We start from the raw sequence: 14,287 nt of genomic DNA on the forward strand, positions 1-14,287 counted from the left end.
TCGATAGAAGACAAAATACTATTTTCGATAGAAGTCAAAATACTATTTTCGATAGAAGTCAAAATATTATTTTCGATAGAAGTCGAAATACTACTTTCGATAGAAGTCTAATACTATTTTCGATAGAAGACAAAATACTATTTTCGATAGAAGTCAAAATATTATTTTCGATAGAAGTCGAAATACTATTTTCGATAGAAGTCGAAATACTATTTTCGATAGAAGTCGAAATACTATTTTCGATAGAAGTCGAAATACTATTTTCGATAGAAATCAAAATACTATTTTCGATAGAAGTCAGAATGCTATTTTCGATAGAAGTCAGAATGCTATTTTCGATAGAAGTCAGAATGCTATTTTCGATAGAAATCAAAATACTATTTTCGATAGAAGTCAGAATGCTATTTTCGATAGAAGTCAGAATGCTATTTTCGATAGAAGTCAGAATGCTATTTTCGATAGAAGTCAAAATACTATTTTCGATAGAAGTCAAAATACTATTTTCGATAGAAGTCAAAATACTATTTTCGATTATGTATTGGCCTACTACATAACACGTCAATGTCTTCATTACAAGAATAATACAATAATTCAAAATATTATATCTATAGTCGAAATCAATGTTATTTGAGGCATGGATTAAATAACCTTACAGGTTATTTAATCCATGATTAAGGTAAATAAAGCGGTTGGTGTTTAAGCTTAATAAGCATCCGAGGAACTTCATTTTCTGATCAATAGATGGCCATAGTCCTCTTCCGTTTTTTAAAGGTGCCATTTTCAAATAATAGCACCCACGGATAAAACATTATCTCTCAACTTACGGACATTTCACTCAAAAAATCATCAAGTTAATTTACATAAACAAAATTTGCATTTTCTCTTCAATTTCAATGGTTATAGTCCTTAGTTGTAAAATCTTTTAAGACAGAGTTGCCATGATCTTTTTAATGTAGAAGAGGATGTTATTCCGAATGACAGTGGTGCACGGAGGTATTTCCGTCACAGTGTTACTTTAAATTAATTTTTTAAGCGTCAAATTATTTTTATGAAATTTTTTTTCACAAGCCCTTTGAAGCTATTACTTCATATTAGTGGCAGACAATCAATTTCACTAGTGGTCGAAGGAAACAGTGACTTCCAGTATAGATTTTATTATTTGTGTAATCATAACAATCATATTAAACGTAAGAATGACACTTAACGATTTCGGTTAATGATACTCTTTCGCGAAATTGAAAGTCTCGGAAGAGGAAAATTGTTTGACAAAATTACTGCCAGGTTAGCGTGATCGCCAAAAATACGGTCAAAAAGGATTTAAGGTCTCAAATTCCAAAATAACAACCTCCAGAAACGAACGAAATGTTTACACTAGTCTGTTTTATATTTAAATTATATATTTTATCGTTATTTTGCCAAAGTAAACGTTATTTTCACTGTTGAAAGCGTTTCAATTTTCAATAAGCATTGGCCGATCCTTCAAGTAGGCACCATTACATACCACTTCTAAAGAATAGTATGGGATAAGAAAATACAATGACAGCAGCCTAGTTTACCATTTCATTTTAGATGGTCCCACAAGATGGGGCCACTCTCAATGAAGAATGTGATTGAAATGTCTAATTTTTGAATAGATTTCGTTATACCTATTAACTTTGCACCTTTAGAGATTTTGGATATTCAAAATAATGTTTTTAACGAAACTACGGTTGCAATACAATAAATATTTTGAGATAAATACACTTTTAGTCGATAAGAATTTCCCTGAATATTTGGAGTTAAATTAAGTTTTTAACAATTACAATATCCCTGAATATTTGAGATTAATAAACTTTTAGTCGATTATAATATCCTTGAACATTTTGTCAGACATAAACGTTTAAACGATGATAATATCCCTAAATATTTTGAGAAAAATCAACTTTTTGCTTATGATAATATCACTGAACATTTTGAGATAAACGTTTAGTCGATGAGAATATCCCATAATACTTTGAGATAAATAAACTTTTAATCGATGATAATATCACTTAATATTTTAAGAAAAGTAAACTTTTAATCGATGATAATATCACTTAATATTTTAAGAAAAGTAAACTTTTAGTCGATGATAATATCCCTGAATATTTGAGATTAATAAACTAATATCACTTAATATTTTAAGAGAAGAAAATTTTTAGTCGATGATACCATCCCTGAATATTTTCAATGAAATAAACTTTTAGTCGATGATAATATCCCTGAATATTTGAGATTAATAAACTAATATCACTTAATATTTTAAGATAAGTAAATTTTTAGTCGATTATATTATCCCTGAATATTTTCAATGAAATAAACTTTTAGTCGATTAGAATATCCTTGAACATTTTGTCAGACATAAACGTTTAACCGATGATAATATCCCTAATTATTTTGAGAAAAATCAACATTTTGCTTATGATAATATCACTGAATATTTTGAGATAAATAAACGTTTAGTCGATTATAATATCACTGAACATTTTGTCAAACATAAACGTTTAACCGATGACAATATCCCTAAATATTTTGAGATAAATAAATATTTAGTCGATTATAATATCCCTAAATATTTTGAGATAAATACACTATTACTGAAGGCCTGGTTAAATTGCGAAAGAGGATGGTGGCAAGCCCTTCATGCCAAGCGAGTAAATAGCTCCCTACACTAACTATTACCGTTAACCTTAGCAAGTTTTGTTTTATATTTCTTAATATTTTTAAATAAATACACTTTTTGTCTGTGATAATATCCCTGAATATTTCAAGCAAAACTTTTAGCTAATGATAATACCCCTGAATAGTTTGACAGAAATACACTTCTAGTCTCTAGATGATTACAATATCCCTAAATATTTTCAGATAAATTATCTTTTAGTCGATGATATTATCCCTGAATATTTTGAGACGAATACACAATTAGTCAATGGTAATATCCCGAATATTTTGAAATACATACATTTTTATTCAATTGTAATATCCAGAAATATTGTTAGATAAACGTTTAGTATAGAGGATTTTATCCCTGAATACTTGAGATTTAGGGATATTGTAATCATCTAGAGACTAGAAGTGTATTTCTGTCAAACTTTTCAGGGTTATTACCATTAGCTAAAAGTTTTGCTCGAATATTCAGGGGTATTATAACAGACTAAAAGTGTATTTATTTAAAAATATTTAGAAATATAAAACAAAACTTGCTAAGGTCAACGGTAATAGTTAGTGTAGGGAGCTATTTAATCGCGTGGCATGAAGGGCTTGCCACCATCCTCTTTCGCAATTTAACCAGGTCTTCAGTAATAGTGTATTTATCTCAAAATATTTAGGGATATTGTCATCGGTTAAACTCTGAAACGAAGCACTTTACTCATAGAGACCCATAGAATGCATATATACAGTTTCGGTACTCTTATCCGTAACACCCTGTATAAACGTCTAGAGGATTACAATAACCCTAAATATTTTGAGATAAATAATATTTTTTTGGTCGATGATAATGTCCCTGAAAATTTTTAGACAAATACATTTTTAGTTGATGACAATATCCCTGAATATTTTGAGATATATACACTTTTAGTTGATGACAATATCCCTGAATATTTTGAGATATATACACTTTTAGTTGATGACAATATCCCTGAATATTTTGAGATATATACACTTTTAGTTGATGACAATATCCCTGAATATTTTGAGATATATACACTTTTAGTTGATGACAATATCCCTGAATATTTTGAGATATATACACTTTTAGTTGAGGACAATATCCCTGAATATTTTGAGATATATACACTTTTAGTTGATGACAATATCCCTGAATATTTTGAGATATATACACTTTTAGTTGATGACAATATCCCTGAATATTTTGAGATATATACACTTTTAGTTGATGACAATATCCCTGAATATTTTGAGATATATACACTTTTAGTTGATGACAATATCCCTGAATATTTTGAGATATATACACTTTTAGTTGATGACAATATCCCTGAATATTTTGAGATATATACACTTTTAGTTGATGACAATATCCCTGAATATTTTGAGATATATACACTTTTAGTTGATGACAATATCCCTGAATATTTTGAGATATATACACTTTTAGTTGATGACAATATCCCTGAATATTTTGAGATATATACACTTTTAGTTGATGACAATATCCCTGAATATTTTGAGATATATACACTTTTAGTTGATGACAATATCCCTGAATATTTTGAGATATATACACTTTTAGTTGATGACAATATCCCTGAATATTTTGAGATATATACACTTTTAGTTGATGACAATATCCCTGAATATTTTGAGATATATACACTTTTAGTTGATGACAATATCCCTGAATATTTTGAGATATATACACTTTTAGTTGATGACAATATCCCTGAATATTTTGAGATATATACACTTTTAGTTGATGACAATATCCCTGAATATTTTGAGATATATACACTTTTAGTTGATGACAATATCCCTGAATATTTTGAGATATATACACTTTTAGTTGATGACAATATCCCTGAATATTTTGAGATATATACACTTTTAGTTGATGACAATATCCCTGAATATTTTGAGATATATACACTTCTAGTTGATGACAATATCCCTGAATATTTTGTGAGAAATACACTTTTAGTCGATTATTATATCGTTGAATATAGTTAGAGAAATAAACGTTTATTAGATGATTTTATCCCTGAATAGTTTGAGATAAATATACTTCTAGATGATTACAATATCCCTAAATATTTTGAGATAAATAATCTTTTATTTGATGATATTATCCCTGATTGTTTTTAAACAAATACACTTTTAGTCGATGATAATAACACGAAAATTATGAAATAAATAAAGTTTTACTCGATGGTAATATCTCTGAATATTTTTAGAGAAATACACTTTTAGTCGATGATAATTGATAATATCCCTGAATAGTTTGAGAGAAATACACTTCTGGATGTTTATAACATCCCTAATATTTTGAGATATATAATATTTTAGTCGCTCGTAATATCCCGGAAATGTGATACGGAAAATGTGATATCCATTTTATCTAGGCTCGTTCTACAGGGAAGCAGTATCATACAATATTGCAATTTTCAGTTTTATGTTCGATATTATCCCTTTATGTTCAAGCCGCGGTTAAACCGAATGATGTGTGGCTTTAGAGTATTTTACCCCACGCGAGAGCATTCAAGCCGGAGCACACATTCAATTAATAACCTGGTAGTTTAATTGTTTTCGCGCTGCATCCGTGGCCCACGGGCGCAACATCATTCGGCTTTCACGCGCACTGACGACGGATCTTCCACTTCTGGTCGAGACAGTTTCCAAATTGGTGAAACGTGAGACGCCATAACTCAAAGTCCCCATTTTTTAAAACCCTTTTCTATTAAGGTTCCAGAGTAGCGTAGAAATCTACAAAGGGCTAACGCGCATTTGGAGAAAAGGCTTGGAGCTCGTGAAGATACTGAGTAGGTTTCGGAATTAATTTCGCTAGAAGATGGATAATTTTACACCAGGAAAAAAGTATTTTAAATTTACTTTCCAGTTCTCGATTTCATTTTGTCTTTTATTCTCTATAGCGTTTCTTTTCAGACTTTTTATCCATTATTATTACTCGCCATTCTTTATCGCTTCAGGGAAATGATGGGAAATTTTCCTTTTACTCCAAATGGGCAGCCAGAAAAATTAGGTCAAGTCCTGCTACCACAGATTATCTGAATTTTAGAATTAAAAGAAAATTTAATACCTATATTTACAGAGTGCCAGAAGTCTATAATAAACCCTCTTAAGGGGGCTGGTGGGTTAGTATGAAAGCTTAGTCAAATTGCGTAACAACAGAGTTGGAACTATGTAACTGTGGTGTACGAGTACTGATTGTAATATTCCACGTAGTCCAATGGAAGGTCGCGGATTCAAATTCTGCATCATTTTCGAGTTTTAAAAGTGTCTTAAATCTTTACTTTTTTTGATAAAAACATAATTATAATTATATATAATATAATGTATCTCAAAGTTTTAATTTTAAGTTTTCCCTAGTTACAGTTCTTTCTTTCTTCAATAAATGTTCCGTGTAACTCCGGCATTCGAAACTGCGATATTCCGTTAGACTAGAGGTCACTGTAGATTACAACGAACAACGGGAGATGTCGCCACTGCGCCGAAAGAAACGCTGCTTTAAAAAGACAATGTATTTGTTGATATTCTTATCTTCGGAGCTCTAATTTTATTGAAACTTCGTTGTTCGCGATTTTTAACATGGCCGCTACTTCCCACAGACAGATGGCTTATTATAGTCTTCTGACATTACTAAATCTCTACAGTACCAAAGAATCATACTACGAATAACGTTGGTGTGGGTGTATCGACTTATGGAAACGATATTTTTGTAGAGCTCCTAAATTTAACTTTCCATAAATAAGCTTAATTTTAATGAAAAATATTTAGTTGTTGAATAGAAAACATGTTTTATTTTAGTTATATTTGAAATTTAAAAAATAAAGTCAAACACCCAAATACGTGATTCTGCGACGAAAATCACTTTCCGAGTCGCACGTGAGTCTATCGTACGTCTCTCGCTGAAAGCGTTTTATTTCGAGACAAAAATCGCATTATTTTGTCTTACAAGTCACATAATATTTTTGAACACAAGAGAGTTCTCGACGTTGTGTCGTTTTTGAAGAAAACGTGGACAGAAACGTCGCCATTATTATGGATCCACTCGCTAAAAATACACGCCCTAGATGTTTTTTTTATGTTCAAAAGAAAAGACTCGGCGAATTATATTTCTAGTCGTGAAGAAACCGAGGATTCTAGCGCACTCGGAATATTTGAATTCCGCGAAGACGACGAGTAATTAGTCGAGGGACGTTCACCTTGCCTGAGTTATTTTTCTAACCGCATCGGCCCTGTATTCTCGCAGAAGCGTCTTCGCTTTTGAAAACTGTATTAAGACGTATCGTCGGCGGAAAGGGATGAAGAAAGAGAAATAACAATTTAGGGGAGATGAAGACGTCGTTGGTGAAATATGGATTTTCCCAGAGTTGTCCCAACAGGACGGCGTCTTCGAGATAAATGGGCCGATCTCGTTTTGAGACGCAAAACGTTATTGCCATTTCTTGACCAAGCAACTTCATTTTGTTGTACGCGCGGCCAAAGAAATGTACGAGTGATTAATCGAGTCAAACTCATTATCTTTTAAGTCGTGGCGCCATCTTTGACTAATGGTAACGGTTACGTTTTCTCGATACCGAATGGACTCGTATAAAAAGGGACCAAATCCTTACGGCACCTTCTCGTTAATTCTCTAGGCTGACGCAACCTTCCGACATAAAACAGCCGTGACAGACTGCGTATAGTTAAGCGATATATATTTTCGCAGCGACCATCGAGAAAGGTCGAGACTTAATAGAGTCAGTAAAAACGTAGAACTATTCATCAGGTACATTGTCGGTGGCTTATTTTACCCCAGATCATTCGTAGGAATATCGCGGATGGTTCCTAAATTAAAACACCAACATAATTGAGAAAAAAAGGTATGCCCACACTAAAAAGAGTGGAATGAGTGACAAAGGGTAATTATCTCTCGAGGATAATTGCTATCTCGGCTAACCTCTAACGCCACAAATCTCCATTTATAATTAAGTTCTTATTTCTATTTCAAGTCCGGAGAACATTCTTCTTTCTTAGGAGAAAAAATGAACGAGCGGCAAGAATGTATTCCCCGCGAACGGGGGGTGGCCAAATAGCTTGAACTTTTAATTAAAACGCCGGTTCAGTTCGTGGCGAGGCACTGTGATAAACGTCCGAGTAGCGTTTTCAATAAAGGAGTAGTCTAAATTACAATCGAGGGGTTGTTTAACAGTGTTTTAGGAGCCATTACGGAGCCTTACCGAAGTCATAAATATCCGAGCCAGGGGAGAAAAAGGAACGACTGAAAAATTTATCACAAAACCCAGAGCGGGGCTACTTGCGGAATATTCCTGGCCGGATCAGCGGCAGAAAAAAACACGAAAATAAATATTTCTTTCTCTTACTTTTTTTTAAAGAAAGATTGCGTGTTGGAGGTGCGTTTCTCGGCCATCCGACGACTCCGCCACGAAAGGGAGACTCGGTTGCACCTGTCTGCTAAGATTAATACTCCATTTACACGGCTGGGGGATACTGCCTTAAACGTACGCGCGGCCAGATTTATCCCAAAAAATAGTATGACGCTCCGAGGTCTCGAAATTGCCCGAGGATTTGAGACAGCTTAAACTAAGCATCCAACAGTGTCGTGTACTACATAGCCAATCATTTTGTTGTTAGGCGCGATATTCCCCTAAGCTGATGGCCGAAAGTGGTCAATCACCAAACCATTAAGTCGACAGTTTCCAAGTCACTTTTATGAACAATAGAGATATAAGGGGTATGTTTTGAATAATAAACTTAAATTTCCTCTGATGAAATTGAAAATTTGTAAACGGAAAACCGTGTAAAAATAAACTAAACCGTTGTAGTTGTGATAAAATATTGGATACGACATTTGGATTAAAATAGCATCAGTAGTCCATAATACTTCTCTAAAAAGAGAAGTTTTTAGCTCTCTGTACAGTTTCTCAAAAAAGTTAGGGGGGAAATACATCATATAGTGACTTACTTACTAAAACTTGTACAGATGAAAAAAAATTGATTTTAAATAAGTAAATATCCAAACGCAGTTTATTTTGTACATTTGACTCCAAGTTGAAATAATACCGGTGGTAAATATTCGGTCGTGATGAGATGGACATATCAATGGTTTAGCTTAGGTACAGGTTTAGATGGATACTCCTCCGTAAGTTTTCAATTATTTACTTCTGATAACAACGATGTCAACATATAAAATAAAACGCTTAAACCTTAGGATTAAGCAAATACAGAGTTTGAATAAATTTGTGAAAATTTCCGAGAAGCGAAAGATATAAAATCTCGAGTTTCAAAAAGTGCTTCTCAATAAATAAAAACCCACGTGTTGGAGCGTAAAGAGGCTCATGAACTCGCACAGTGTTAAACCTTAAAAGAAACGAGAGGGCGTTCTTACAAAGGAACTACGCTTTGAAAAAAATCTCTAATGAAATAATCCGCTTTCACTTTCCAGTTTTTGAGGCATTAACTTTAAGATGAACCTTGAACGGAGAAGAGCGAGCCAGCTGATTAGATATATTTTGCAAAGTGTAAAATTGCGTACCTGGCAAGGACATAGATTGGACTAGCGCGATTTCGAGAAATGGCATTTGTCATAGAAGAGCCGCTGTTGCGGTACTTGAAACTTAGAATTAGATTATGGAAGATGGCTTTAACCTCCGAGCTCCTTGTCGAATTAATCTAATTCTTCTAAGTTATAGCGATCTCTGTCAAAACGCGAGACCTTTCCCGTTTTCCTGGACTCGAAACCTATACGCTGTATTCGTAATAGACCAGAAAACATTTTGGCAATTCTTTCAGTGTCCCTAAGAATGTCTGTCTCTTAACTTGGCGAAACTATTCTCAAGTTTTCGTCTATGTCACCAGAGGTGTACCGAACTGGGTTCAACGGGAGCGAAGATCCATTTGATCACCTTTTTGTCAGCGAAACAATTTTTAACTTTTTAACAAAAATGGGAAGTAATTCTAGACTTTTCTCAGGCAGCACGCAATTTCTGACTCGCGCTTAATATTATAGTAAGGTAACTACTTCAAATAGCGATCACTTAGCAACTTATCACGAAAAAAGGTACCATTACTTTATTTCGTTACTTCGCTTTCTCGTTGCCCACCCACTGAATTCTCACAGATTTTGACCTCGAGTTAATTTACTCTACAATTCAAAACTTGGAAGAAAATCGTAAATTTAACAAGTCCTAGTTCCAACATATAGAGTATTACACTATTTCTTGTTTCGAAAGTCGAGATTTGGGCAAAACGCTTCTTTCACCGCTGGAGGAAACTTAGGAGAGCGGAGAATGAACTTTTGGTGTCTGCCGATAGAAATCGCTGTCAAAGATTTCGAGAAGACAAATGCAAACTGGGACTCCCGCTGGGAACAAATAATTAGAGCTAAAGCAATCGGCGAGTTTCGTTGGGAGAAGTAGCCGCTTTTTTGAAGAACGTGCGCCGAGAAACATATCCCTTCCTCGTTCCATCATACGCTACGAACTACAAGACGACAGGGATCCTTCCTTGGAAGACTGAAGCCAATAAAGGAAGCGTCGAAACCTTCGACCTGACAAATTTTCTTCAAAATGCAAAATAAATGTTTAAGAAACATTTCCTTTCCACAAGTTTGATAAATGGACGAATAACGTCTCTAAACGTGGAGTGAACTCGGCCCGCCGAAATTTCTTTTATAAAATATTTTACCAAGTTGGTTGCACTGAAAATTTAGGAAATATTAAATCTGTATTTAGAACGATATAATCGAAATCACTATTACCTCCGACCACTACCAAACTGTAGTGATCGGCATTCGATTAACTTTTATCCATGAATAAATTAAGCTCGGCGATATTTAAATTATATTTATTTAAATAACCAATAGTTGAATAAGCCTATTATTTAAATAAAACAAACAATTATTTAAATAAATACCACTTTTATTCAAATAAATGCTTGGTTGCGTAAGAAACATAATTAAATAAGTTAAATTGATATCATTTTTACCAACGTTTTTTAAATAAGTCGGAAAATTTGTGGATAATGAATAAACAATTCCGAGCACTATACCAAATGCGGGGATTGTTCAGCCTCCCCCGGAAACATAAGCCGCTAAATAAAATGATCTGTGGGAAATATTATTAGATTTGAGTTGGTTTAAATTTATTGTCTGCCACTAATATGAAGTAAGCGCTTGAAAGGGCTAGTAAAAACAATTTGTATTTTCTTACAAATATTTTCCTACTTAAAAATCGGCGGGTGCTCTTATTTAAGAATCGGAAGAGAAATAAGACCATCTATTGATCAGATTATGAAGTTACTCGGATGCTTATTAATGCTAAATGCCGACCACTTTAGTTGTCTCAGTTTCATGTAATGATAATCAGCTGGGCTAATTACAATTGCCTTATCATATTTGAGACTAATTTTGGATAATTTTCAATCTTAAATATTACTCAAAGCTCTTACACTGTTAAAGTAAAGAAGTTAAAAAATAATACATATTAAAATTTCAAACATGCTATTTTCAAATAAAGTTTGACTAAATAACGTGGCCACCCCTTTAGGCTCCACTTTGCCGATGACAGGCAACGGAGGGCAGCTTAAAATGGATGACTTCAGCGTTGGCAAAGCGCGCGCTAGATCTTTGAATAAACATTTAATATATAATTTTTTTGTTGCACAATGGGCATCAAGTTGAGCCAACTAATTTGCCACGAGCATCACCCGGAGTATAATGGGCCTGTAAACCACCCACAGCGGGCCCAATATGGGAGGTCTGCGTCATCTCGCCGTTTCAGGAAGGATCACCGATCTCGCTCGCATTGAGGTTTCAAACAAAGCCATACAACGAAAACGTAAACCCTCTATTAAACTAATTCCTTTGATTTCTCATTCCGTAGACAGCTCTCCCCCAATTGTCCGATGCCTGATAGAAAGAAAAATAGATAAAAAACCGCGCAAAAAAACAAACCTTACCATTAAGAATATTGAATTCAATTTCTTTGCAAGTTGTTTTGCAAATAACCGGATATATTTAGATATGAAATTATCATATTAAACCTACTCGGAGGCCTGATTAGGGCTATTTCTATGTAATTAGTTAGTTATGTAGCCATACACTACTAGTCAATACCACGCCGCGAAATATTCCATTATCCTTCTATATTTAAAGTTACACGAAAGTTGGCCATTAAAAAAAATCCATATCTGGCAGCATTGATAACTATTTTGTCTGTCTGAGCACGGCCAACTTTGTTCTCTCGCGCTTCAGCGGCCAACCCATTTGTCGAAATTCCGTGAGCAAGGATTTTCCCCCTATAAACTGTACTATAACCTGTAGGAGTTCAGCGCCACGATCGTTTTTATATTGGCTTCAATGCAAAAACTAATCTAAAAATAATATTCCGCTAGGGGCGCTCAAACCATACCGATATCTTTTGCTCATAGGTTGACATAGAAACTACAACAGTACTAATGGAGTGGCCGCTGTAGCGCCAACAGCACGTGATCCAAGTTGGCCGTGGTCTGAGAAAGCTTTTGCCTGGCAGCGTTGTTTCTCCACCCCCGAGATCCAAAATGGCGAACGTTCGCTGACTAACTCACTTTTCCTCGCAATTTTCGACTATTATTTTGAATTGTCCACTAAAACTATCGTAAATTTTCGTACAGCAAACGTATGAAGGATATGTCTCTTAACTTTAATTTATCAATAAATAGAAAACCAAGGCCACAAACACGCATTAAGGTTCGATTATAAATCACTTTTAGTTCATTTACAAGTATTCTATAGGTAGTTAGCTACACGAAAAGAGTAAACTGTTCCTGGCGGTACTCTACAATCGTTTAACTAACAAAGAAGCGCGGTTCGCGGCTAACTGAAGCAACGGAGGGCCGATTTGACTTAGCACGAGGATCGTGTATGTTTTTTGATGTATTACGTATATATTTATTCATTTCCGTCACCTTTCCTTTTGAATGCGATTAACCCTGGCTAAAGAAGATGGCCAATCTTTTTGATCTACACTGAATAGAGCACAGCGCCCCCAACATCTTAATCGGCCAAACTTTGTATGGATCTTCAAAAAAACTGCGAAGATTTCCGAGAGATAATATTAAGCCGAACACACTTTCAAATTTAATTTACATCAAAAGGCGCTCCCAAGGAAAAGGAACGTTGGCCAGGTGAGTCCCACGAATAGAGACTCGAGAGCCCGAGAATGGGGAACACGTGTTGCCTACTGATTCTCGATTTACCCAAAAACGGGCGTTGTGAAAAGGAAAAATATCCACTCAAGGTTGGAACGCGATTAAATTTCAACGCCGCCCATTTCGCTACAACCGATTGCGAGCTACACTAGACCGTCCAGACGCTTGGATTATTCTCGAAGAAATTATAAATTCGTGGATACAAAAGCTTTTCGAAAACGGTAAGGTAAGCGATAGAAGAGCGGCTTTTTGGGTAAATTATAGGTGCCTAAACTGGCGCAGTATCAAAGAAATAAAAAAGGTAATGTATCGGGGGTGGTATGGAGGTAATTGGAAGTTGCCTACCAACAGACGGAAAATTTCTTCACGGTTTGATAAAATATAATATATTTTCCTGATACAGAATACTCGTTAATTGTACCATTAAGTTAAGACGTTCATATTTTAAATTATATTTATATTTTTAAATTTCAAAGAAAAACCAAAAGAGAGTAGCTTTGATTCGAAGAAATTTGAATCCCGAAATATTTTGTTATAATTTTCCGAAATTGTAAAGGGTACTACTGGATATTAATATTACTCCAATGGTTTAACATGTCCCGAAATTTGTGTAAAAAGGGATACCGAGAAAACACGGTACTTTTAGTGGGGCGCGCGGGTCTGCCTCCCCCGCCTCGAATCCAGTTCTTCTCCGCGAAAGTTCTTTCTTTCTGGCAACTGGAAGGGTCACGACCCATCGTGAGGATGTTTGGAAGCGCCCTCCGCTGCGAAGATAGTGTTCTCCCTAGTGGCGGCACGTGGCAGCGTTATATAAAAGTAATTACCGTTCAGCTTGATTTTCCTTATCCTTTCATGCGCGAGTGGAGAGGGCCGCAGCCTCGTATTAATGGCGCGCTCTTGATCTTGATGTATGTTGGAAGGCTGCGAGAACCTCTTCAGACGTTACACAATTAATTCCTGGATCCTTTTATTCGCGCTGTTTACCGGCCAGAATGTAGAAATAAGATAAATGCCGGCGGGAGCAAAGATGCCTCGCCTGAAATCTGAATAAAAGATGTTTCTAAAACGCTCTCTTTTGTATACGCCTGCCGGAGCTGACCGACCATTATGCCAGGAGCGGTAGTTGCCAGTAAATTTCCTTAATTTCCCTCAGAAACAGTCATCATCTCGGATGACCTCAAACTTCCGAATACCTTAAAATACGCCAGTTAAATTGTTTCAGATTACTCCGTTGAAACGTATACTTTCTAGAATGCTAGTGGTTGTATAGCGTAATGCCGGAAAAGAGGTATATTAGAAAACGCGAGGACGAGGGAAGATGACGAAACAGACGACGTCATGACGTGAGTCTTCGCGAGATAGGAGGAAGGGAATTTTCAGC

Source organism: Leiobunum rupestre, chromosome 4 (genome assembly GCF_980474605.1).
Source record: "Leiobunum rupestre chromosome 4, qqLeiRupe1.1.hap1, whole genome shotgun sequence".
Lineage (NCBI taxonomy): Eukaryota > Metazoa > Arthropoda > Arachnida > Opiliones > Sclerosomatidae > Leiobunum > Leiobunum rupestre.